Source organism: Heterocephalus glaber, unplaced genomic scaffold, assembly GCF_053883595.1.
Source record: "Heterocephalus glaber isolate CG9 unplaced genomic scaffold, H.glaber_assembly_v1.0 deba00000071, whole genome shotgun sequence".
NCBI lineage: Eukaryota > Metazoa > Chordata > Mammalia > Rodentia > Bathyergidae > Heterocephalus > Heterocephalus glaber.
Window position 1 is genome coordinate 31612981 of NW_028258137.1, and position 25643 is coordinate 31638623.

At 45.2% G+C, this 25643-nt stretch overlaps 2 long non-coding RNA genes across 2 annotated transcripts in view; one reads left to right on the plus strand and one right to left on the minus strand.

Annotated features, from left to right (window-relative positions):
* Positions 1-25643, plus strand: part of LOC101699098 (uncharacterized) — a 104051-nt gene that overhangs the window by 23158 nt on the left and 55250 nt on the right. The window lies entirely within an intron of this gene.
* LOC110349910 (uncharacterized) lies at positions 13034-20049 on the minus strand. Its single transcript, XR_002396103.2, has 3 exons — positions 18797-20049; positions 16551-16629; positions 13034-13110 (listed from the first exon to the last, which is right to left on the minus strand). It is a non-coding gene; the product is annotated as an uncharacterized LOC110349910 (long non-coding RNA).

Genomic DNA, 25643 nt, shown 5'->3' on the forward strand with positions numbered 1-25643 from the left:
GTATAAACTTACCCCTTGCAAAAGCAAGACACAGTTGTGTCATTATCATAGAATTTTACAACAATATGTAATTATGGAGAGAAGCAGGTGTAATTATCAAGTCTTTCCACAAAGCAGGTAGCATTCTTGGTTAAATATTTACAGCTACACCAACAGCTGGCAATAATGAGAGTTTTCTCAGCCGCCCATTACAGAACACCCAACAAATATTATGAAAAATGGTCATTATGAACCCGGGAAGCGTTGCTTTGCCTTCTTGCCGGCAAGGGATGCTTCTGTGGAGCTTGCAAGACGGGAATTCAGGCTGAATCAGCAGCGCAGTTTCAATGGTGCTGAAAACAAGAAACGAAGATCTCCTTTTCCCTTGCTGCTGTAGAGAGGAGCAATTAAAGCTGCATATTTAGAGATGACATCAGCCAGGAGTCCTGCACAGAGAGAAAAATCCATTGCATTTTCCCCCCTTCTTTCTTTTTCTCGTTCCTTTTTCTGTCCAAAGGAAACCCACGGCAAACTGCAAAGATGCCGAAAGCTGCAGGCAAAGGAAGCAAACTCCAAACTGCCCACCAAGGGTCAGCCAGACCTGCAGCTGTTGCACAAAATAAAATCAACGCAGCCCACCCTGGGCAAACACCCTGTGTGGCTCTTTTATTACCAAGTGATATGAACTTTGACCCAACCTGAACAAAATTTAATATTTTCTCCCAAATATTTAAAAAATTCATTCTGGGGCTCTCAAGGAGTCAGAGAGTCTGCGAGCCGTAATTTGACATCTGAATTATTCTGAGGCTAATACGGAAAGCTATTCAGAAGCTTATTTGGAGATGTGTCAATCAAGATATCACTTGTGCAGGGAAGATGGACTCGGGCTTAGGAGTGCAGATAGCTTTCAGGGAACCTCAAAATAAAAGGCAGCAACCTCTGATGAATACGTTACGTCTTCATTCTCGACAATGACATTTTTCTTTTCTTGCTACAGCATACAGACCTAAGAGAGCTGTGTCCCAGGCATGTGCCTTTTTCCACACCTGTAAAAACACTTTAACATTTATTAAAAATGATAACCATAAACAACAAACATGGTGTCAAAACTCGCCTCTGTTAATTTCAACGGACTGATTAAGATTTTAAGCAACGCTTCTAAATTAGACTGTCAGGCTGCCATCCTCCAGGCAGGGTTGGGGTTCTGATCCAGGGCAGGCTTGTTTGAGCAAGTAGGCTTTCTGGGTTGATTGTGAACCAGGCTGGCGATACTCAACGTTCTTTCATTCATTTCCGATGAGTTGGGGGTGATTCAATTAGCCCTGATTGTCGGAGAGATGTGGCCCGAAATAAACCGTCTGGGCTCTGAGCGCCTCCTCGCGAGGTATTTCCCAGCTGACAAGTAACAATGTTAATTACCTATTGTTATGATCTGAAGAGACACCAGCATTTTAATTATGTAAATTCAGAGCCATTTTGTTCTGATGAGCAAAGAATAAGCAGACAGCCTATTCCTTCCAGGGTGCGTTCATCCCGATTGCAATCTCCTCAAAGAGTCAGTGCCATCATCCATCCTTGCACATCTTCGGGTAACTTCTTTCTCAAGTGACAAAGAATAGGACATTGTCTTTGACATTCTGTTTCTCCTGGCATCATTCACGGGAGGCTGTGACAGCTCTTTGCTTGGCCACGTCTGCTAAGGCAGAGGGTGTCTAGCATGGGTGGCTTTGCATTGAACAAACAAATGCCTCCCAACTGTGAGGACCACGCCACTGCCAAGCATTCCTGACACCCACCATCTTCAACAGAGCCCCCAGATAGGTTGGAAATATTTTCTGCTACCAAGGGTCTGCTTAGAAAAATCTTATAAACTGGAAAAATAAAATCAAAATTCTCTTCAAAACTGTAGAGAATTCAGGAATCTGCCCATTTCCCAGGAGAGTCCTTTACTACAGAATGATGGTCTCCATGCTTGATCACCTTTACCTGCTCAGGATCCCCTACATCATTAGGAATTTGTCAAATGCTCGAGGGGTTCCTGGTGCCCAAGGAGAGTGTTCAGGTGTTGGATCTGGTCTGAAACCAAGCTCCTTCTTTCTCCAGGAGTTCTAAGGTAGTGTGACCCAGAGTCTTGAAAAACTGATGGGGAGGGTAGATTACAGAACTCAACTAGATGATGATGCATAATCATACTATATTGAAATGGAAAGTGATATATTATGGATTAGAACTTAAATGTATTAAATGTTTCAGAGGAACCAGGAGACTTCAAAGAAAATAAACTTTTGGAGTATCTTGCCAAATCCTCATCACACCCAGACCCCTGGAGGCTGGGTAAAGTATGGCTCAAGTTTATTCTCCAGTGCTGAGTAATAGTAAGTAAGTGCACAAAGATCCAGTATCCCATGGATCTCAAAGGGTTTTCAGTCAGTTACGCTTTTCTAACTTCCTAGTCGGATAAGTGACTTGCCAACTCCCATCACCCATGGCTGGGGCTTGCCAATCAGGTCAGCATTAATGCACAGGACCTTAATGAGGTGAGAGAAAAAGCCAGGGTGGAGAAAGTAAGGAGGAGAAAGGAAGAAAGAGTGTGTGTTTTTCAAAAACAAGCCACACGACAACCACCCAGACTTTAATTGTAAGGTAAGGGATAGCCAGGGACTTTATTCCAAACCCAGTCCTGTTTTCAGCAGGATTTTTGCTCAGATGAGAGTAGGAAAAAAAAATCTAAGAATAATTTATAATCAAGCCTTGCTAGAATATGATAAATGAAAGAAAAATCAGTGCCACCAGTTAAGTACTTATTGTGTGCCAAAGTTATCATCTCTCTTGATCATGCCATAAACCCATTTTCCAGGTGAAGAAACTGAGACTCCAGGGGACTGAGCTGCTCCCCCAAGCAAACATGGCTAGCAAATACAGAGCCTGTGCTCTTCCCATTCATGTGGAATTCTATATCCCAGGTGCTTGAAATTTGGGGTGTGCATAGCTCAGGCTTGGAGAAGGACAGTGAAAATGGAAAAGGTCTGAGCTGGAAAGATGCAGCAGTATAACAGTTCCCGATCCCTAAACTCATAGCCTCCTGACTGGAGCTACTGTGGCTCGGTTGCTCTTGTCTTCTCCCTGGCTCCTCTGCATTTCCTCCTACCTCATTGATCAGTCCTTCCTTTCTTACCTACCCATTTTACCTTAAATGCCAGGGCATCTCAGGGCTCACTGCAAGACTCTATGGCATCTCTCTGGATCTGGGTTCTTCAACCTCAGTACTGCTGATGTTTCTGGCTGGATAAATCTTTGTTGCTGTGCCATGCGCCATGTTAGCAGCATCTGTGGCCTCTACTCATGAGATGCCAGGAGTACCCTTTCCCCAAGTTGTGACAGTCAAAATGTCTCCTGGTATTGCCAGTTGCCCCTGGGGGGACACATTGCCCATCTCAGAAGCAGCATCAAAATCCTGATCCATCCATTATTGCCTGTGTTCTGTCAACCCACAACACTACCCATAAACACACACACACATACACCTCCAATCCAGTCCTATTGGTTCTAGCTTCTGCCTGTCTCTTGCATTCATCTACCTCATTTCTTCACCCCATTTCCACTGCCGACAGCCTCATCTACACCATGTCTCCTGCTACAGCTACTGCAGGAGAAAACAGCTGGGCAGCTCAGTCCTGCCCCCTTCTACCCTCAGCAACAGGTGTGTTATGATCTGACCAAGGTTGCTGCCTACTTAGAACCCTCAAGTGGTTTCCCATTGCTCTTCCAATAAATGCCCACAGTGGCTACCGTCCTGCCCCATCTGGCCTTGCTGTCCCTGAAAGCTCATTTTAAACTGCTCCTCGCTGAGCCAAGGGCCACTCACCAAGTGTAGCTGCTGGCCCTTCACACAGTCATTGTGCCTGCCAGGAGTGCTCATCCCCTTCACTTCCCTGACCCCATTCACCTGTGAGAACTCAAACCTAAATGAGGTCTCTCATGCTCCTTGAGGGGCACGAACCTCCCTTCTGCCCCTCAGTCATGCTAACTCCAACCCACTGTTTTGTTTGCTAGCTTAATCCTGAGTCTTCTTTGCTGGGCTCTAAGCTCAGTGACACAGAAACCCCACTCACCTTGGCCACACGTTTGGTACCCCGTACACCATTCAGTATGGCAGCGGCTTGTCTCGGAGACACTGAACACTTGAAATGTGCCAAGGACACATGGAGATGTGCTGTACAAGTAAAACTCCAGATTTCAAAGACTTCAAACAAACAAAGAGTAAAATATATCATATTTCAGATGTAATGACCAAATAAATTATTAAATAAAGTATATTGGATTAAATAAAATGTTATTAAATTAAATATACTATTAAATAGAATGCATTATTAAACTATATTATATAAAACATAAAATTACATATACAGCTCACATTGTGTTTCCTCTGGATGGGGCCTGTCTAGACCCAGCGCAGCGCTCGTGTACAGCAGGGCTTGTTTATGAAATGTGTTAAGAAGTAGAATGAACAAAGGCATTCTCCATATAGATGATCTAAAATGCAAATCAGATCATGTTGGTTGGATACTTAGAATCCTCCAAGGGCTTCCTGAAAGAATCCAAGCTCTTGCCCAATCCAAGCCTCACCATCATGTCTTTGCACACGCTGTTCCTCCTGCCTGGCTCTTCCCTTCCCGAGCCTCTTGCTCAGCTCTCTGACTTAAGTCCATCCTTGAGTCAACCGACTCCACTGAATTGCAGTTACTCATTCATTCATCATTTTAACTGCTGGGGATCCAGTAGCGAGCGAGCTCAGGGATGCCAGCTGTCCTCAGGAGCTTGCAGCCTGGCTTCCGACCAGATCTAGTCTCCTAACACCATATCTTTCATCTCTGAAGCTTCATCCCCATCTCAGACCCTGGTATGCAAGTGTATTGCTCCATAAACAGTTTTATAGATAACAAAATTTCATACACCTGCGTGCAACAGATCATACACAAAAGCTGTGCTCTTTCTTGGAGCTTCCTCTGCTCCCATTGGAACCTGCACTTGGGTGCTAGGTTCACTTTCTCCTTTCTTAACTGTCCCTGGGGAGATGGGCTGGCTCAGCCATAGAGTTACCAGTTAGGCCAGGCATTTGCTCAGGGATTACTGGGCCCCTTCCAGGATAGGATTACCTTGTGTCCAAACCACCACTGGGCGTGGGAACAGCCCTCCAAATATTTGCTGAGAGTTCCTGACCTTTACCTTCTCTCCCACAGCCCCACAGGGCTGCAGACGAGCTGAGCAGCAGTGCTTGAGTGGCAGCTCTGGGCTCCTCCCTCCTCCTCTGCCCGCACTGTGACTCTTCGGTATTCAGGGCAGGCCTGGCTGGAAGGGCAGTGCCGCACTGCACTCAGTACTCTTCATATTAAACAGGGAGCTCACGATGCTCTCCATGTTGATTCTGCTAAAACCATTAATACCTTTGGTGGCATCACTTTAATTTGTGCAGTTGAATCAAACTGCCATTGGAGTAGCCCTGGTGAGAAGGATATGGTTTATATTAAAGACCAGGATGGAGGAGAAACAGCTCTGACCTGCATCAACACAGCCAGAGCTGATTGCCCGGATTAGGCAACTCCAGGACATAGGAGTCCATTACTGAACATCTGAAGGGAGATCTAAGATGTAGAAAGAAGGGCCATAGCTTCTAGAAATTCAATATCTCCCCCAAGCCCTTGCACCAAGATGAACTGTTTAACTCATCCAAAAGACATGCATGAAGTGTGCAGAAATATTGGGGTTCCCCTGTAGGTGAAGCCCAGAGGACTGGGAAGCAAGGTCATTGCTGACCAGAAGGTGAATACCAAAGAGTAAGAGCTGAGCAGTGGCTCTGGAGTCACCTTCCCACCGTCCACGGTGTAGGTAAATAGAGGTGTGGGTAGAAGGAAACAGCCCGCCTTGGATTGGGGCACCTCCAGGAAACAGGGACCCCATCCAGATGCCCCTGACAGATGACCTCAGAGCTTTAACAAACAACTATGTGAACTCTGGAGTGCTCAGGGTCAGGGTTGCCCAATAAAATACAGGGTGTCCAGTTAAATTTGAATTTCAAAGAAACAATACAATCTTTATCATGGCAAATGCATATAAAATAAAGGTTTCAGTATCAACTATTTTAAGGTTTACAGTGCAATGGCATTAACTATGTTCACAATTCTGTGCAACCATCACACTATCTAGTCTCAGGACTTTTTCACCACCCCAAACAGCAGTCCATTAGACCGTCTCTCTACATTGCCCTTCCTCTGGGTCCTGGCAGATCTACTTCTGTCTCTGGAGATTTGCCTATTCTGAGTATTTCATCCAAATGGAATCACAATATGTGATCTTTTGTGTCTGGCTTCTTTCACTTGGTGTAGCATTTCCAGGGTTCATCTATGTTGTAATATGCATCAGTACTTAATTCCTTGTTATGGCTGAGTAATATTCCATTATAGGGAAAAGCCAAATTTTGCTTATCCATTGGCAGGTGAATGTTTCAATTGCTTTCACTTTTTGCCTATTGTGAATGAGTGTCTAAGAATATGTGCATCTGGCTTATTTTCAATACTTCTGAGTGCATCCCTAACAGTGGGGTTGTTGGGTCTCATGGTAACTCTGTGTTTAACTTGCTGGGGAGCTGCCATTTGACATTCCCATGAGCAATGTTTCAGACTTCCAAAATCCGTGTGGGCACAGTGGGTCTTAGAAAGAGATCTGAAGAGACAAATATACAGCCAGACAATGAACGCAACATAACAGGTGCATTGACTACAAATGACAAGAAGTGAAGAGGTGTCAAAGATGGCACCTGGGCTCTGGGTAAAGAATGGGCTAACACTGGGATGGCCATTCTGAAGAGGATCAGGTTTATGGGTTGACCATGAGTTGGGTTTGGGGTGTGTTTTTATTAATGGAGTACTCAGTGTGCTTCATGGTTCACTTCCATCATTTGGTCTTCATCAAACCAGCCTAGTAGAGCTCAGGGCAGGTCCATGGTTTGCTAGAGATCACCCAGCTAGAGAGAGATGTGGCACAGCCAGAAATGGGATGTAGACCCTTTGGGCACAGAAGTGCAAAAGAAGAGCCAGCCATGGCACTTCGCCCTCTCAGTGATCTTACCTCATGGAAAATCCTTCTTTATGTGTCTCTACCTAGATGCACAATGCATGAAATTCTTATCATCTCCCCTAAGAGAGACATCAACATTCATTTTCATGGTTCACACAACCCTCAATTATTTAAAGATCTACCAAAACAAAAATGTTTATTTTTATAATTAGAAAGATGTTAACTATCGGGGTAGCCATCGATAGAACAGGCAAAGATTCAGGGAAAGCCCAGAGGTCAAAGGGCTTCTGTTAGATGAAAGACCCCTACTTTGGGGTCATCAGTCACCATAGGTCCCCCCCCCCAGCACTCCAAAGTTTGAAAGAGGTTGTCTGGGGACAAATAAAAGCCAGTATTACTATATAAGATAGTGCTGGGGATTTGCCACATCTTCCCCAAGGAAGGGCCCTGTGACATATGTCTACCACACCTGGGGGTGGAGGAGATAGAACCCATAGCGCTGAAGACAAGGAGAATCCAGAGAGATAGCTGGGCTCTCTCTTCCCTACTGGGCAGGCAGGAGGGGCATCTGTGCCCTGATGGGATCTGGATTCTAGTGGTGGCTAAAAAGCAAGGTGAGAGACGTCTTCTTAGGCAACCACACCCCAACAGTGCCCCCATTCTTTGTCAGGTACAGTCAACATCTCCTTGGGCCCATGTAAAGTGCTGATTGACACATGGCCCCTGAGCCCTGCTGAATCCCAACACCACCATGCACCCAGAGAAGAGACGGGAGGCAGCAGGTCCACCTAGGAGGACAGCATGTGGGTCCCTCCATTCTCTGTTCTCTGGCCTCGGTGAAAGATTAGTCCAAGGGTAAATAACCCTCCTATGGAAGGGAGCAAAGATACTTCAAGTGCTCCATGAGTCCAGAATGATGTTAGTACAAAAACAAAGCGGGTACGATGCAGCTCAGATATACCCTCACATTAGAAGGCAGCCAGGCCATTGAGGAAGAAGGAGCCTGAGCCTTGGAATCCTGTACTTTAACTAAATTCAAGGAACAAAGGCATAGTCTTTATCCATTACTGTGTAAAGTACCCACAATCTAGACTTACAACAGCAAAGACGTATCATGTCATTTCTGCAGGCCAGCCGGGTCCTCTGGCTCAGCATCTCTTACCAGGCCACACTCGGGGGTCAGCTGGGCCTGAAGTCCCATTTCCAGAGGAGTGGCTTCCACACTCACTCAGGAGGCTGCTGACAGTGCTCAGGCCCTCACCAGGGTTGCTGTGCCTGGTGCTGTGGGCCTTTCACAGGGCAGCTCCTAGGAAGGAAGGAAGCTGGTTTCCCTCAGAGCACAGCATGGCAGAAGCTACCTTCTTTTACAGCCTAACACTGGAAGTGACAGCCTGTGCTTTGTGGTACTTTATTCATTAGAAGTGAGTCTCCCTAGAGCAGGAAAATCCAGACAGGAAGTAGAGTAGAGGCTACTGGGCTGGGGCGAGGGGGAATGGGGAGATAGCGTTTAATGCGGACAGAGTTTTGTGAAGATAAAAATTTCTGAAAGGGTAGCAGTGACAGTTATGCCATTTTGGGTATGTACTTACTGCCAATGAATTGCATGCCTAAAAATAGTGCAAAGGTAAATTTCATGTTATGCGTATTTTGCCATAATAACACTTAAAAATCTAGTTACCGAGGCCCATGCTCCAGAGGAGGTGGAGACCTTGACTTTTGGCTGCTTGCCACAAAGGGAGAACAGGTTATAAACAGGTCAGGCTGGATTTCAGCACTCATTCAACAAACATTTATTTCACTGTATTTTTGTGGTACTGAGTGTGGAAACCAGGGCCTCGCACATGCCAGGCAAGGGCTCTACCACTGATCTACATAATCAGCTCCAACAAACATTCACTGAGCGCCTACTATGTGCCAGACAATGTTCTAGGCACTGGGCTACATCAGTGAATGAAGACACCCACTTAGCCAAACTGCTAGTGAGACACTGGAGTGTACAGCAAAGACAGCAACTGAGAACATAATAAAGTGCTAAAAAGTGATTAACGCTTTGAAAAAAAGGAGAAGTGAATATAATCAGAGAGGCCAGCAGAAGAGAGGGAGGGATAAAGCACAGTGCTAGGTGTGGTGGTCAAGGTAAGTATAAGTGTATTGCTGGACAAAATATCCAACACCTGCAACTTAAAGGAGGAGAAATTTGTTTCTGTTCATGGTTTCAGAGGGTTCAGTCCATGATAGGCTGGGTCCAAGGCAGGAACAGCATGACAGAAGGGCGAGGAGGAACAAAGCAGAGAGCAGGGGGTGAGCCAAAGAGGAAGCGGCCAGAGGCCAGTTATAGCCAGAAACTCACACCTCCATGACTCACTCAGCCACATCCAGAAGTGTGCTTTTACTAATTTCCTAGGCATCTCTCAATCTAATCTAGTTGACAATCAAGATTAATCATCACAGAAGACCATAAGTAGGGGAGGCTGGGAGAACATCTTAAAGAAGGCAGGAGCCTTGTCCAAGAGGCAAATCAGGGGAAGAAAGTACCAGGAGGAGTGAACAGAGGTACAAAGGCCATGAGGTGGGCAGGAGGAACAATGAGGAGGCCTGCATCACAGAAGCAGAACACATGATTGGAGGGCAACAGAAGAAAGGTCAGAGTGGAAACAGGGCAGGTCACATTGGGCCTCACAGGCCATTCTACACCTTCACCATTTTACCCTGAGTGAAAGGGGGAGCCACTAAAGTCCTAAGCAGAAAATCGTGATCAGGATGCTGTGTTAGGAGCAGAGCCCAAGGGGAGGGGACAAAGGCAGAAGCACAGAGACCCATTCAAAGGCTCTGCAGTTGTCAAGGTGAGAGATGGCCAGGGCTCAGTGGAGGATGGGCTCAGTGGAGATGCTGAGCTGTGATTGGTTGCTGAATATAGTTTGAGAAGAGAGCCAACATATTTCCTGAGGAATTGAAAGCGGGCAATGAGAAGGAAGGAATCGAGCATCACACAAAGGTTTATGACCTGAGTAACCAGAAGGATGGAGCTACCAGGGATGGAAGCAAGGTTGGCAGAGTAGGGAGATCCAGAGTCAATTCAGGACCTGCTGAGGTTGATTAGACTTCTACATGGTGGCACAGAGTCGCCACTGATATGAGCCTGGAGTTTGGGAGTGAGCTTGCAGAAGACACACATGGATGAGTCATCAGCATATAGATGGAATTCAAAGCAACAGGAAAGGATGTGATCATCCAGGCGGAGAATGAGGAGGGAAAAGAAAAGAGGCCCCAGGAGTGAACCCCGGGGACTCCAACCTGAAGAGGTGGGGAGGGAGCCAGTGAGAGATGCTGAGGAAGAGTGACCCACCAGGTAGCAAGAGGAGCAGGAGTACAGGGTCAGGAACCAGGAGGCAGGTGTGCTGGGCAGAGGAAGTAGCCCAGTATGTGCAGGGACGCGTGCATGACAGGTCATGGAAGCTGAGGGCTGAGAACTGGATTTAGCAGTCTGAAGGTCATCTGGTCTCTGGTGAGAGCAGTTTCCACAGATTGGCCTATCTGGAATGGATTTAAGAGGGATAGGACAAGAGGAATTATAGACAAGGATGAGAACAGACAGCAACTCACCCAATTCCCAAATGCTTGAGGACATATCTCCCTGGTTTAGCTTCTTGGAGGCGCGCGCGCGCGTGTGTGTGTGCGTGTGCACGCACACGTGCGCACATGCCCATGTGGTCTCCCTCAGGACAGTACAAGCTGCTGAAGTATTGGAGTCTTTCTCGTGCTTCTTTCTCCACAGTGGGCACCATTTAGTGCTGTCCACAGTCCGGGCTCTCTGTCCTTGCTGCACAGAGAGCCAGAGTCTTCTCCTGTCTTCTGAAGTGACATCCTGCTGGCCCCTAGTGCTGCACACTCCAGGCCCATTGATCTGGGGTCCTCCACCCCCTGCCCATGGCCTTTTGCCATTGCTTCTTCCTACAAGAGACCTTTGTACCACGCAGAGGATGCTATGATGAGCCACCCCAACCTGGTGGCTGATAGCCCTCACTCTCCACCCTCTTCAAGAATTGCCTGGACTGGAGAAAGCCACCTTGTCTATGGCTCACACCCTCTCAGAGTGTCCTGTACTTGGTGACCAGGCAGCATGGTGTCTAAAGGCCCAGTACCCTTATTCAGCTCAGGGCTGGTCCAAGGGGCTCCCCAGGATTGGCTGAGGCCTTCAGTGGGCCTACACCAGAGTTCAGCCTTTTCTCTGTCTGCCTTCCTTCTCCTTTTCTCCCTTTCCCTGGGTGGTGATCCTAAGTGTACGGCCTGACAAATGTCTTCTGTGTCACAGCCACTCTCAGGGAGCCTCAGAGAGACCAGTGCCTACTGCTGGAAGTCTCTCCTCCACTCCTTTCACTAATTAGCACCCAGCTACTGCTCAGTTCCAGGTCACTTCCTCAGAGAAGTCTCCTGGGACTGTCCCTCCTTCCCCCATCCACCTAGTCAGGATCCTCTCCATGTGACATATCTCAGCTTTTGATTACACAGGGATTACTGCGCCTGTTTGGATAGGGCCTGAATCCTGCATTAGCTCACAGGACTCTTGGGGACAGGGACCACATCTGACTTTGTCCACCTACACATTCAGTGCTCTCAGGTTCCCGGCCTGCAGTGCGTAACCAGGAGACATTTGTTCAAGGACTCTGAGGTCCCTGGGAGTGACAAGAATGGAGGCTGCCTGTGACCCAGGTGGCATGTCTTGCCTAATGAAGTCCTGACCTAGACAGCCCTACAGAGGCTGGCTCCCTCTCACTTCTTCAAAGGGAAGGCTTTTCTTCTCAGACCGCCTTGGTTACCCACCTCCCGCTCCCCAAAGCCTGTCTCTCTCCCCAAGCCCACCACAGCCCCTGCATCTGGCCATGGTGTCTCCATCAAGCCTTGTCCTGGACTTGACCCTGACACAGGTGCCTTGTTTCTCTCCCTTTGTACACAGGTTCCCGGGAGGGCCTGGGAGCTGGAGGCTCTGCCAAGGCTGAGGGCTCTGCATCCCTCATAAGGAGAGGTCAAGCGAAATGAAAACCCACCTCCCTGGCCCTATCATCTGAATTCCTACATTGGCTATGACATGGCTAAGGGGGAAATATTGGATTTATTTTTATGAGTTAGTCATAACCCTAAGGCCCTTAAGAGGAACCGTGCCAAGTGAATCCATTCAGAAGGTTGAGAAGGTCACAGCTAACTTGTAAAAATAAATCCAATATTTTTTACTCTGTCTTATTAGGTTTATGTGATGCAGACATCTGAGAGAGGTTTGGTTTGTTTTTGTTTTCAATTTTTAAAGGGCAATCTTCAGTTCTATTTAGAGTATTTCTAGCTTCAATCAAATACCCATTATATTGTTGATCATCTGGCCACATGACAGTTTCTTTTTTATTTTTAATTTATTTGTAACAAGTACCTGGGCATCTTCACATCTCTCTTCCATTATTTCTTTCCAACTGGAACCAGCACTGATGTTTCTAGGTCTAAAGTAGTCAAACATGGAGATTGAAAATAACTGAAAACATTCCATGGTGCTGCTATTAGCAGGTTCAAAAACTCACTTTTCATCTGGAGAAAATTCTACAGTGTAGGATCAAATTGACCTGTTGTCATCTCCCAAGAAATAAGCCATGCTCCCTGTGCCCTCTGGCAAATTCTTCAGGCCAAGCCTCTTTCAGTCTGTGTCTCTCAGTGAGAATTCATATGTGGGTCACACAGGAGTTTGTGGGGAAAGATCGCATGGCAAGGTGTTGAAAGTCTGTCCCATTCCACTGCCGGATCCTTGCCAAGCCCCTTCCTTCTCTTCTCTCTCCTTTATCATGGTTTATACTTTGGCTTTTTCTAGAAGCAATTTGATGTTTAAATATAATTTTTTCTGCACCCAAACCCACTTTCCCCTCTGCATTAGATTGCTGGGGCTGCCATAACACAGTACCACAGACTGGGTGGCTTAAACAACAGATGTTCATTTGCTCACAGTTCTGGAGGCTGCAAGTCCAAGATGAAGGAATCAGCAGGGTTGGCTTTTTCTGCAGCTGTCTTAGCTTTCTGTCACTGCAACAAATACACGAGACAATTAACTTCAAAAGAGGAAAGGTTGTTTTGGCTCACAGTTTTGGAGGTTTGAGTCCATGGTTTGTTTGGCCCAGTTGCTTTTAGGTTCAATTCCCCAGTGCTTCGGGGCAAGGCACTGTATCATGGAAGAGAGCATCGGGTTGGGCAAGTCACTTACCATTTGGACAGGAGGGAGAAATAAAGAGAGAGAGAGAAAGAGGAAACGATCAGATCCCTTGATCTCCTTTGAGGACATGCTCCCAGTGACCTAACTTCCTTGCATTAGGCCCCACCTCTTAAAGGTTCCACCGTCTCCTAAGAGCACCACAGGCTGGGAACCAAGCCTTTGGCAATAGATCTTTGGGGACATTTGAGATCCAAACTACAGCAGAGGCCTCTCACCTAACTTGTAGATGGCTGTCTTCTTATCAGGTTCTCACATGATCTTTTTTCTATGTACACACACAGTCTGCTGTCTAAATTTCCTTTCTTAAATAAGAACATCAATGATATTGTATTAGGGCCCACCCCAAGACTTCATTTTATATTTGGTATAGATGTTCCCTTTAAATGCAATTACATTTTGAGGTGCTGGGGGTTAGGGGTTCAACATATGAATTTTGGGGTGACACAATCACACCACTGCAACCTCCCAGACCAGACACTCAGACTTCTACTAACAAGAAGGGTCTTATCTTCAAATGGCTCTTGTGACACTGGAGGGCTCCCAATGCTCCTAAAGCAGAAGGGGCTACCCAAAGAGAAGACAAGAGGGACAGTGATAAGTGAATTGTCTTTAAGGAATGTGATTGTTAAGTACTCGGTATTCTTGCTATGTCATAGCTACATTTTAAATTTCACTCATGTGCACATGCCCAGCCATGTTACCTTCTCATAGGTCACCTTTCTCTAACTACAAAGCCACTTTGGACAGAAAAAGAAGTACATATCAGGACTGGTACTGATGGTGATTTTAATCTGTCAGTTTTAAGTGGGGGAAACACTGATAGTCCCCATGGTTTGCTGTGTTTGACCTCTTTCTGAAGTCTCAAATTATTGCATGTTTTCAGGAGGAAAGACAATAGCCCCTGCTCTAAATTTCCAAGATCATTCTTCAGTCTGTGATAAATATCTAAACTTATGCAGACTATCCTGCTGGGCTGTATGTGTCCCAGCTCACCCAGAAAGAATGGGAGCCATAATGTCAGGATGTGACTGTCTTGCCTACCAGTCCAAGCTCCTGTTCCCTAGTCCCTATTGAAGGACGCAATGAAGAGGCTGCAGTACTCTGGTCAGGTCAGGTGGCTTGGAGGAAAGTGGGTGTTGGGCGATCCTACAACCTGCACCATCCAGTGTGTTATGTTCTCCTCAACCATTACAAGCTTCCCTTGATCTTGGGGCTGGGTCTTTTTGTAAGCCGTACTCAGATAGGTATGGATCTAAGGGCACTGAAAGGCCTCTATTAAACCACTTCTTTGACTTAATTTATCTGAGTGAGAAGTCTAAAACAGTAGGTTTGCACAGATTTATATCTTGGAGACAGGAAAGAGTTCTTTTAGAGAAGGGAATCAGGATATCTTTCTTGTATACATTGTCTTCCTAGATACTAGCATGAAGACTACCACATAGTGTATTCAACAAATCTATGCAGAATGATTAAATAACCACATAAACTTGGGAAACACCATAATGTCAAAGCTAAGTGGGTTTTCTCACTTTGGGCCTTCTCAAAGATTTGGTGAGCAGATACATGGTAGGAAATGTCAACAGAGAGAATTGCTCTGAAAATCTATTGATTTGGACCTAAAATTCCAAACTGCAGTCAGCCACCAGGCTGAGGTCATGTTGTCCAGTGGTAGAGTAGTTTTATAGATTTAAGAGCTTTCTGAGTTGTGTTGGAGAAGGAAGCTAAAGGGGGAGTGAAGGACATAAACTGATGTAAATGGCCTTTGGGTGACTTGGGAGGCAGGTGCCCAGACAGGAAGTGAGGAGGTTTGGGAATCCTGGCTGGCTGTCCTTGAGGCCCATTTAGAGGAAATGCTGGTTCAACCTATCTCAGTTACATCAGGGGTAGAAAAGACAAAGGTATGAAAGGCAGAGATGGGACTTTAGAGGAAGACGATTTGCATGGATTTGTCACCAGGTCCCAGCAGAGGAATAGATCACTCCCCAGTCATCTTTGGGGCCCAAGGAACCCTGAAGATGTGCTACATGGTGACAGTTATGCCAGAGCCCAACCCTGCCCCCAGGTGCTTCTAAATAAGCATCACCTCATTATTAGGCAGCTAAATCCATTCTCCTCATTCTGGGGGAAAAAAAGAGACAGAGATAGTGAGAGACAGAGACTCAAAAGAGTGCCCGTTGCTGAGAGCTCCAATTTGGCTTTCCCTTTGATGGGCTGCTGCCACGATGTGCGCAAAACGAGTGTAATTTAAAACTCAGGAAACTCAGTTTGCAATAATTCCTTGCTAGCTTTCCGTCCTCGGAAGAGTAAATAACACAATAGTTACAAACGCTGGGAGCAAAATCTCCAATAACAGCTCCATGCTTATGATAACTTTCCCAATTTTCTGCAATCTCCACCACTTCTCTCTTGACTTGGGTCTGTATCAGATTTTTTTCTCCCTTTATTGAACATCTGCCTTGGGAGCCACTGTCACAAAAAGTAATAAACACATCAATCCAAAAGAAAAAGAGAGGATCGCACAGTGCAAACTACTTAACCAATCAAATTGGCAGCTGGTGGAATGAAATGGAGGGAAGCGCCGAGAGCCCCGGTTCCTAGAGAGGGTTTCTAATGACGGTGCCTACCCACGGTGGAAGAGGGGCCCACGCTGCACGGGCCTTCCTAATAAGTTAATTACAGTTTCTAACACTAATTATAGATTGCAATCCTTGTTGAGATTTCAAGCCCTGGGATTAATTTGTAAATATTTCCTTCAGCCAAACCTTAACAGTTTCTGCTTTGCCTTTGCCTCCTCCAAAATATAATGGAACAAGGGAAAGATCTGTCTTGGAATTTTCAAAAATTCCTTTACTTAAAAAAAATAAACCCAAGCAATAATAATGCCTTCTCCACTTATTACTCATGGACTCTGCAAACGTGTACCAGAGACAGCAATCATTCTGTTCACTGTCCCTGAAGTTCCTCCCCCTCCCTGCCTAAAGAACAACAACTAAAAATTATGCCTGAAAGGGAAACAAAGCAATTTATGTTTTCCAGTTACCGTTCCAGAAATAGCCAAAGATTACTTGCATACCGAACAGACAAAAATCAAATCTTTCACTACTGCTTTTTAAAAAAATCCTATTACAAATTATATTTAACTCAGGTGTGTATAGTTTGCCAGTTCTTATACAATTGTAAATTAGACCAGGGTTGCCTGTTGGGAGGGAAAAGTGGCTTTTGAAACATGTCTTATTGACTGGGTATAAATTACCTGCAGCAGATTTGTGAAGCAAATTTGAAGCAAGAGGTGCCTCCAGGCAACACTGTATTGATTGTAGATTGATATTCAGCTGATTTTAAGGGGAAAAATAAATATTGTTTTAGCAGCAATTTAATTAACAAATCATTGCACAAATGGTAAGAATATTGTGTTGTCTAATACAAGGATTTAAGCTGCTTTTTTAAAACAATTATCTGAGAAATGCTTAGTTTCACATGTAGATTAATTGTCTTTACTCACCACTTTGAGTCTCAAGACACACTCACATAAAACAACATAATGTTTATGGGCCCCCTGTTCATTTTTTTCTAGCCTCTAGAAGTGAGGTTTTCCCCGCTCCTAATTGCAGCAAACACACTTTGGCACCAGGAAGATTGAGTTGTGCTGTCCTTGCTGGGACAGGTGGAGGTGGGGTGAGGCAGGAGACCTGCCTGTCCCACCAACTCTTTCCTTAAGCTTTCATGGGACCTCAGGCCATTGACTTTGCTTCTCCCAGCCCCAGCTTCTTCATCAATTACATGGTCCCTAAAGCAATGGTTTCTGGGAAGTGTTTAGCAACCAGCTTTAAAAAGGTGCGTCCTGATTTGAAGTGTCTGCCAATTGCCATGGTGTAAATACCCTCATGGTATCTGATTTTGAGTTACCAATTTGACATTCCTGAATGCATATTTGGGGAGAGATGCCTTGAGCCAACCCAAACCAGCTCCTTCTGACTATTGCCCTGAAGACCTCTGGAAGTCCAAGAATTCCTTGAGTTTATGAATGGAACAAATACATGCTCCCCAGATTTCAGAGAATTGAACAAAACCTAAATGCACATACACAGGAAGAGAATTACACTTTGCTTTTTTTTTTGATAATTCAAAAGTTATTTCAGAACCTTCCAGTATAACAGGATTTTAATGGCAAATATCAATATGACTTTCTCATTAATAATATATCCAAAATACCCAGCTTGTTTTCATTTTGTTCTCACCAGGCTTCTTGATAGATGAGCAGAAAGAGCCTATTCATGTGAGGAGCTTCTATATGTCTGAAGAAAGCAATCAAATGAAGGGCCACAGAAAGCAGGCCTGTCATCCCAACACTCTGGGAGGCTGAGGCAGAAGGATCACAAGTTTAAGCACAGCCTGGGCAATTCAGTGAGTTAGTGAGACTGTGTCTCAAAAACAAAAAAAATGTTTGGGATGTAGCTTAATGCAAGGCCCTGGGTTCCATTCCCAGTACCACAAAGATGAGAGAAGCAGAGGGAGCGGGGGAGAGACCTCTCTTGCTGTATAGAATTACAAAACAGAGGCAGCTTGGGGAACTTTCCGATTTGCTTTTTCAATAATATCCAACAAGACATTAAATCCAAAAGCTAAACCAAGCACGAGGAGAAAGAAAGCATCTGAGATAAGGGGAGACTGAATGGAGAGAAAACACAATTGGTTAATTAAAGACTCTCATATGAACAGCAGGTAGGATACCACAGAAAATCAATTTAATGAGGTAAGAGACAAATTCAAGACATTTTCCTTTATACACATGGGAAAGTTTGATACTATTATTTATAGTAATAGAGAAAAATGATCAAAGATCCATCTGAACAACTTAAAGGCTGCCACTAACAGCAAAAATGGAATATGTCCACCCAAATATTTTTATAACAAGGAAGGTAGTAAACACAATGCATATAAAGTAGGAATGAAGGGAAATAAAATTTAAAAATCAAAATAATAGAATATCAAATGTTACAGCTACTGTATATAAATAGATTTACTCTTAAATACAAATCCATGTAAATGAGGTAGTCGTATATAATTCAGAGATTCTCAGAGTTTTCTTTTAATTGCTATTCAGGTGAATAACCCTAAAATCAAAGGATTCAAGAGTAGTAATGATTTAATAATATAAGGTTGAGGCATGTAATATTGTGTCCCCTGGAAAGAAAGATCATATTCTTTTAAACTTTCTAGAGACTATTTACACAAAATATTGTCTTGTCAGTTCCAAGAGCGCTCCTTACAAATTCAGAAAGGATTAAGTAACTCCAGAGAGGTGCTTTTAAAATTAAGAATTGAGCCCATCCATTATGTTCTCTTAATTTCCAAAATACCACAGAAATGTTTGAAGATATCTATGAATCAGAATCAATCTACAACTATTTTAGAAAACTGGAGAGATTACAACTAATAGGCCCAAAATTTTAAAGTATTTCTGGAAGCTGAAGAAATCAAAGTGGGAAATAAACTTACCATATTCAACACCAGACACAGAGGAATCCTGAGAAAAATCTAGAAGCTTAAGGAGCCCTGGGGAGGCCTCATGTCAGAAAGGTGGGGCTCAGCATAGGCCATGGGCAGCCCAAAGGCTCCCACAAAGAGCTCACAGTTCTCTTTTTGTTGAGCCTGGCTCCTTCAGACGACAAGCCAGCTGCTACCGTAGGATGGGACTGTCACCAGCTGAAACCAACATGTCCTTCCTGTAGCCCCTGGGCACTAGCTACTGGCCTTGAAGATGGAGAATTTCTCATTATTAGAAAACACTGACCTCATCGCAGTACAACATGAGGCAAATTGTGTGATGAGGACCCACAGAAAAGTTACCAGAGAGTATTTTTTCACAGCAAAGACTGGCCACAGTCTTCATAGGAAAAATGCAGCATATTGTTGGTCTTTGCATATTCAGGCTGCTCTGCTGTAACGAAAATTTCATAATCCCGAGTCTTATAATCAACACACTTTATTTCTCATGGTCTCATGACCTGGAGCTGTGAAGTCCAGGGTTAAGGAGTGGGCAGTGGCCAGCACGGCGTCTTCTGCAGAAGATCATATCTTCTTGCTGAGTCTTCCCATGGCAGAAGGGACACTAATCCCATTCAAGAGGGCTCCACCCTAATGACTTAATCACCCCCCAAAGTCACTTCCAATTCTCCTCACCTTGGTGAGTAGGTTGTCAGCATATGAATTTTGGGGAGGCACAGACATTCAGACCACAGCATTCTCAGACGCCAAAATGCTGAGTTTCAGAGGTTTAAACATAAAAAAGAGGTAGGTGGTAGGAGGCACAGGAAGCCAAGTCACAGCTCCACTCTGAAAGAGAGGCCAAGTCAGTTTTTCCATTTCTCACTTCCCTTTTGTTTTCTGTGTTTTGTTATTTATCTAGAAAAAATAGATATCTTGGCTATCTTGGAGTTGTTTTCCAAATTCATATTGAATAAAAATGCTATGTTCTAAAGTTCTACAAAATGCTTTGAGACATACAGGATATCATATGCCCCTTGCACATACCCTTTTAGTTGGTCTGGCTACATCCATTTAACAGATGACAGATGAGAAAAGTGAGGCCCAAAGAGGTCAAGTGGCTTCCCCAGGCTCACAGAGTAGTAGAGCTGACATTTGAGTCCAGAATCTCTGATCTTTAGTCCAATGTTCTTGGCTTTTCACTGAAGACCATAAAACCTCGACAGATTAGTCAACAAGGCTTGTGAAGGAAGAGCCTTGGTCAAGCTCACGGGAGCTGAGCTGGCTCTAAAAGGATGAACATAGTTAATAAGAGCAACTATTACACACGAACTTTTCTGTTGAGAGCTTGCCCTGATCTTTGACTCGTTCTTCTCTTTAACTGAATGGGAGAGGAGTCAGGGCTTCCTCTGCTCCCAGCCCCTTCTGCTGGGAGCCTGCCTCCCTGTCCATTCCTGGGAGCCAAGAGAGGAGGCATCAGGCCAGCCCATCACTTAAGCAGAGGCAGCCAGAGTGACTTCACCAGTGGAGGAGCCCAGAGCTGGGGGGGTAGGGCCTCTGGGAAGAGGCCATCTGCCCCTAATGCAGTGAGGTCCCAAGACCTTTCCCATGTGACTTGCCCATGGCTGAGAACAAGGCTCTCTGAACTGTGGAGTTCATTGGCTCTTTAGTCCTGGGCTTGGCATGAAGATTTATGTCTCAAATGTGACCACACTCACCATCCATCATGATTAGCTACAATAAAATCTCTCTTCCTGTTTTTAAAAGCTCTTCGAGTTCCATTCCATTATGCAGTTAACATCTCGCAGATGGTCGGGCCATTGTTCAACCATGGAACCATTTTTTGATCTCTTCTAAGGAAGGCAGAGAACTAGCACTTGACCTCCTCAGAGGTCCTGGAGACCTGACCCTTTTGTAGAGAATAGAGGCTAAAGAAGAGGGGGCCTGGTTCAACCTAAGAACTCAGCAGTTGGACTGAAATGAGTGGACCAATAAAGCAGAAGGGCTCACATTACCAGATTTCTTCTTGGAGGAAGTTGACCTGGATGCCCTCAGGTCCCTGAAATACCTGTTTTGCCTGTTCTAGAACAGTCTAACCACCAGGAATGCTGTCTCTGACACAACACATCCAGGTGGGTCCATGTCCCACTCTTTCAATCAACATTTGATCCAAGCCCCTGCTGGACTCTCAGATGACAAAAGATGAAGGGACAATTGTGGCTGGCACCCAGAAAACATGCTGCTCCCTATTCTTCTTTCCCCTCCCCACTTTTCTTTACTAGCTTAACCCATGGCACCGACATCCACTTGGTAACCTAGGCCTTGCAGTGAGTTTTGTCATTGCTCCCAAATGGTCAGGAAAAGGATGCAGCATGTTCCTTGACGCTGGACTTGGCCATGTGACTCGCTTTAGCCAATGGTATGTGAGTGGACATGATGTAGTTAGAAGCTCCAAGAGTCTTTGCAAGGTTCTGCCAGTGTCTCCTAGTTTTAAAAATCTATCTGAAGTAGGAACTGTTCCTTCAGGCTGGGTCTTGGAATGAAAAAATATGTGGCACAGATTCCCCAGGAAACTCTTCCTTCTCCCTCTCCCTCCCCCTCGCCCTCCCCTCCTCTCACCCCTCCCCCCTCCCCTCTCCCCTCTTCCTGTTCCTCCTGTTCCTCCTCCTCCTCCTCCTCCTCCTCCTCCTCCTCCTCCTCCTCCTCCTCCTCCTCCTCCTCCTCCTCCTCCTCTTCTTCTTCTTCTTCTTCTTCTTCTTCTTCTTCTTCTTCTTCTTCTTCTTCTTCTTCTTCTTCTTCTTCTTTTCCTTCTTCTTTCTTCTTCTTCTCCCCTTCTGCCCCTTCTTCTTCCTTCCCCTTCCTCTTCCCCTTCCCATTCTCCTTCTCCTCCCACTCCTCTTTCTCTTCCTCCTCCTCCTTCTTTTCTTTTGTTCTTTCTCTGTGTGTGCAGTGCAGGAGATTGGACTCAGGGGTTTGCACTGATCTATTTTTCTAATCCTTTTTGTTTTTTAAATTTGGGGACAGAGTCTTGCTAAGTTTTTCAGGCTGGGCTCTATTTAACTTGCAATCCTCCTGCTTGTCTCCCACAGTACTGGGATTATAGGTGTGCTCTGCCATGTTCAGGTCCTTATTACCTTCTTTCCCTCAGCCTCTTCATCCATTGTCCCAAGGCTGACTGTCTCTGCCATCAGACTTCACCTTCAGCCCTGTTTCTCCATCCCCTGCCACTGTTTGCCCCAGTAGATCTCCGGGCCACTCCCAGAGACCATCCCCGGTTTGCTCTTCTCCACTCCTCGGTGGGACTGCTTTTCAAATTGTAAAAATCAGATGCTGCCACTTCCATGCTTAAGCCCTCTTCTCAGGCTTTCCCGGGGCTTTGTAAGCAAACCCACCTCCTCGGCCTGCACAGCTCCCAGTGACCGAGTCCTTCACACGGCTCCTCTATACCTCGTGTGCCCTCCATCAGTCCCACCAGCACCCACCTGGACACTCCTCCTCCTAGCATGCCAGCTCTTGTGCCACACCCACATCTCTGCCTAGAACATTCTCTCAGATCTGACCCCTCCCTCAGGATCAGGACAAAAGTCACCCTGCAGAGAGGTCTTCCCAACCACCCTGGATCCCCACAACTCTATTTCAGTGTGGTGTGGCTCCTATATCCACGTATATGCATCTCGCTTGTTGGATTACTTGCTTTCTATCTGCCCTCTATGCCTCAGACTTGAGTGCAACCACTGAGCAAAGGGACAAAGGTCTTTCCTCTCATGTGACCCCCAGTGACTAGCACATGGGTACTTGATAAATATTTGTTGAATAAAAGGCTAAATGGGTGGACTTTAGTCAATCTTCTCATTTTATGGATGAAGGAAGTGATTTCCAAAGGGTTTGTGCCTGGCCAGGCCCCCAAGGTAGCTAGTGACCAAGCTTGGAGGGGAACACAGGCCTCCTGGTGCCACCTAAGGCTCACAGCCCTCACAGAGCAGCTTAAATTCCTATGAACTCAGTGGTTCATTGACATATTAAAATCTGACCATGATTTCACTCCTTGCCTATAATCAAGTGGTGATGATAACAGCCAGCATTTGTTGACTCCTTGCAAGTATTAACTCATTTCACCTCCCTAGCAACCTCTGAAGTAGGTACTGATATCATCTTCATTTTATAGATGATTAATTGGAGGTACAGAATGGTTAGCTCGCTTGCACAAGGGCACATAGTTTGTTGGGTAATAAAGCTGGGATTTGACCCCAGCCAGCCTGGCTGGGTATCCTGGGCAGTACTATGTTATCCTAACTAGGTCAGTGGCTCAGTGCACACATAACTGGAAATAACACCAACAGTCAAGGAAATTTATACATTTGCAAAATCCAAGCACACTGCTTCCTTCCTGCTCAGGGACCTGTGATATCATGAAAAGAATATGGTCTGGAGCCAGCCAGGCCTACGTGTGCCCCTCAGCTGTCATTATTAAGCACTGACTGTACCAGGCACAGGGCCAATGGCAGAACACACGTTGTCTCACTTGACAGATAAGGAAACCAAGGCCTGGGAAAGTTAAGTCTGTCCCATAAGCTCGCAAACAGAGGCAACATTCCAGCCTGGACAGTTTGACTGTAGGGCTTTGGACAAGATACTTAATCCTCCTTCGTCTCAGCTGACTCTTACAGAATGATACAAAGTAATGGCACAAACTCACTAAGCTTCCCATGTAGTGTCTGGCACCTAGTAGGCTGTCGGATGGCAGCTACAGAGAGGAAGGCGGCTCCCTAACCATTGGGCACAACTTTATTAGAAATAACTGCCCAGGCTCAACTATTAAAGCAGCCAGGGATTTCAGGGACTCCTGAGAAAAGTATTGATCCACTAACGACCTGCCTAAATCACTAGAAAGCCATCTGCAAACAAAAACGCCCTTGAGAAATCATCAGTTGTCACCGCTCCTTAACCTTCCTGGCCAGTGATGTCAGACAGCAGACTTCATTCCCTAATGTTGTGGTGTCCCCCTCCCCATTTCCTCTGCCTCCCCGCATGCTGGTTAACAGCTTTGGGAACAGGATGCTAACCTTTCCAGAGCTGCCACCTCCCAGCTAAAAAGGAATCCTGCTCAGTGCTGACCCCAGAGAGCTCCAAATCCAATTCATTTTCTCTAAGTCCTAATAAATGAGAAGGAGGCAGGGTGTCTCAGCTCTCGAGTTTCAATTGCACAATCCATCCCGGGGATGTGGCCGTGAGGCTGGGAGCATGACAGATCCATCTCATTAGGCAGTGAATTCATCACATCTTCCATTTCCATTCCCTGCGCTTCCTTGACCAACCCCTGCCTTGCTTCCCTCTCACTAAGCGCTACTCAATGGCCCGTCCACTGGCCAAGCCACAAGACAGTGGACTTAAAGGCTTCACTTGAAAAATACCAGAGCTTTCCTCTTTGAAGGTCTGACTTCATTTATTTCCATGACAAATCTGCAACTCTGGCTGTGCCTGGGCTGCTGGCTGGAAACTGGCAGAGGAAAGAAAACCTGGTGGGGAGAGAAAAGAAAGAAGAGATGAATGAGAGCAATAATCTTACTCTAAACCCACACATCAGACTTCAAGGATCTTAGTCAAATGGGAAAGCAAGATGGCCCCCTTGAGCAGGCTGTGGAAGGAAATCCCCCAAATTTCAGACTGCCAGGACCTACCCACACTCTGTCAGGTCCTGCCTCCCTATGACAGAACAGATCCCCAGCGGGAAGACCTTGTGCCCACCCCAGGCCTGCTGTCCGTGGAGAAGCAAACAGCCCCTTGGTCCAACCATGGCCACAAGCCAAGGGACCAACAGAAGATTTGGAAAACCCCACAGGGGAAAGCTCAAATTCTGTTTCTGCCTACGTAGCTTTTAAGGAGCTTTAAAGCAAATATGAACTACTAGCTACTCCCAAGTGAGGTAAATGAGAGCTGTAATTGTACATCACACTAGGCCACAATGCATTTCTTGAACACCTTCCCACATTCCCTTTGGAAGCAGTTGCCCAGCTGAGCACCCCTGGGTCTTCCATGAAGACCACTGTGGGAATCCCAGGTGGCTCAAACAAATAAGATCACTCCTTCAGCAGAGGTGTGAAGGTGCCATCTGAATGCCACTCATTATTGTTTTGGGCAATTAAAAAGGACTCCTGAAAGCCCTTGGAGATATAACACCAAAGGTACAAGGAACCAAAAAAAATATAAGTTGGACTTCATCAAAATTTAGAATTTTAGTATTTAAAAGAACACTGTCAATAAGGTAAAAGAAAGATCCAGAGAATGTGGGATAATATTTAAAAATCATATAGTTGATAAGGGACTAATACACAGAATATATAAAGTTCACTTACAACTGTACAATAAAACATAAATAACTCAATTAAAAGACAGGCAAAGGAATTGATTAGACTTTTTCCAAAGACAATGTATAAATAATTAATAAGTATATGAAAATATGCTCAACAATATTAGTCATTAAAGAAATGCAAATCAAAACTATGAGACACTATTTCACACCCACTAGGATAGTTATAATGAAAAAGATGGAAAATAAAAAAATATCGGAGAGGATGTGGAGAAATTGGAACCCTTATATACTTCTGGAGGAAATACAAAATGGTGTAGTTGTTTGGCAAGCAGTTTAGAAGTTCTTCAAAAAGCTGAGTAGAATTACTAATGACCCAGCAATTTCACTCGTAGGCATATATCCAAGCAAACTTAAAACATGTATCCACATAAAAAATTGTACCTGAATGTTCACAGTAACATTATTCATAATAGACAAAAATTAGAAACAACCAAAACATCTACCATTGATGGCAAATTTTCAAATATGTGGTCTGACCATATAATGGAA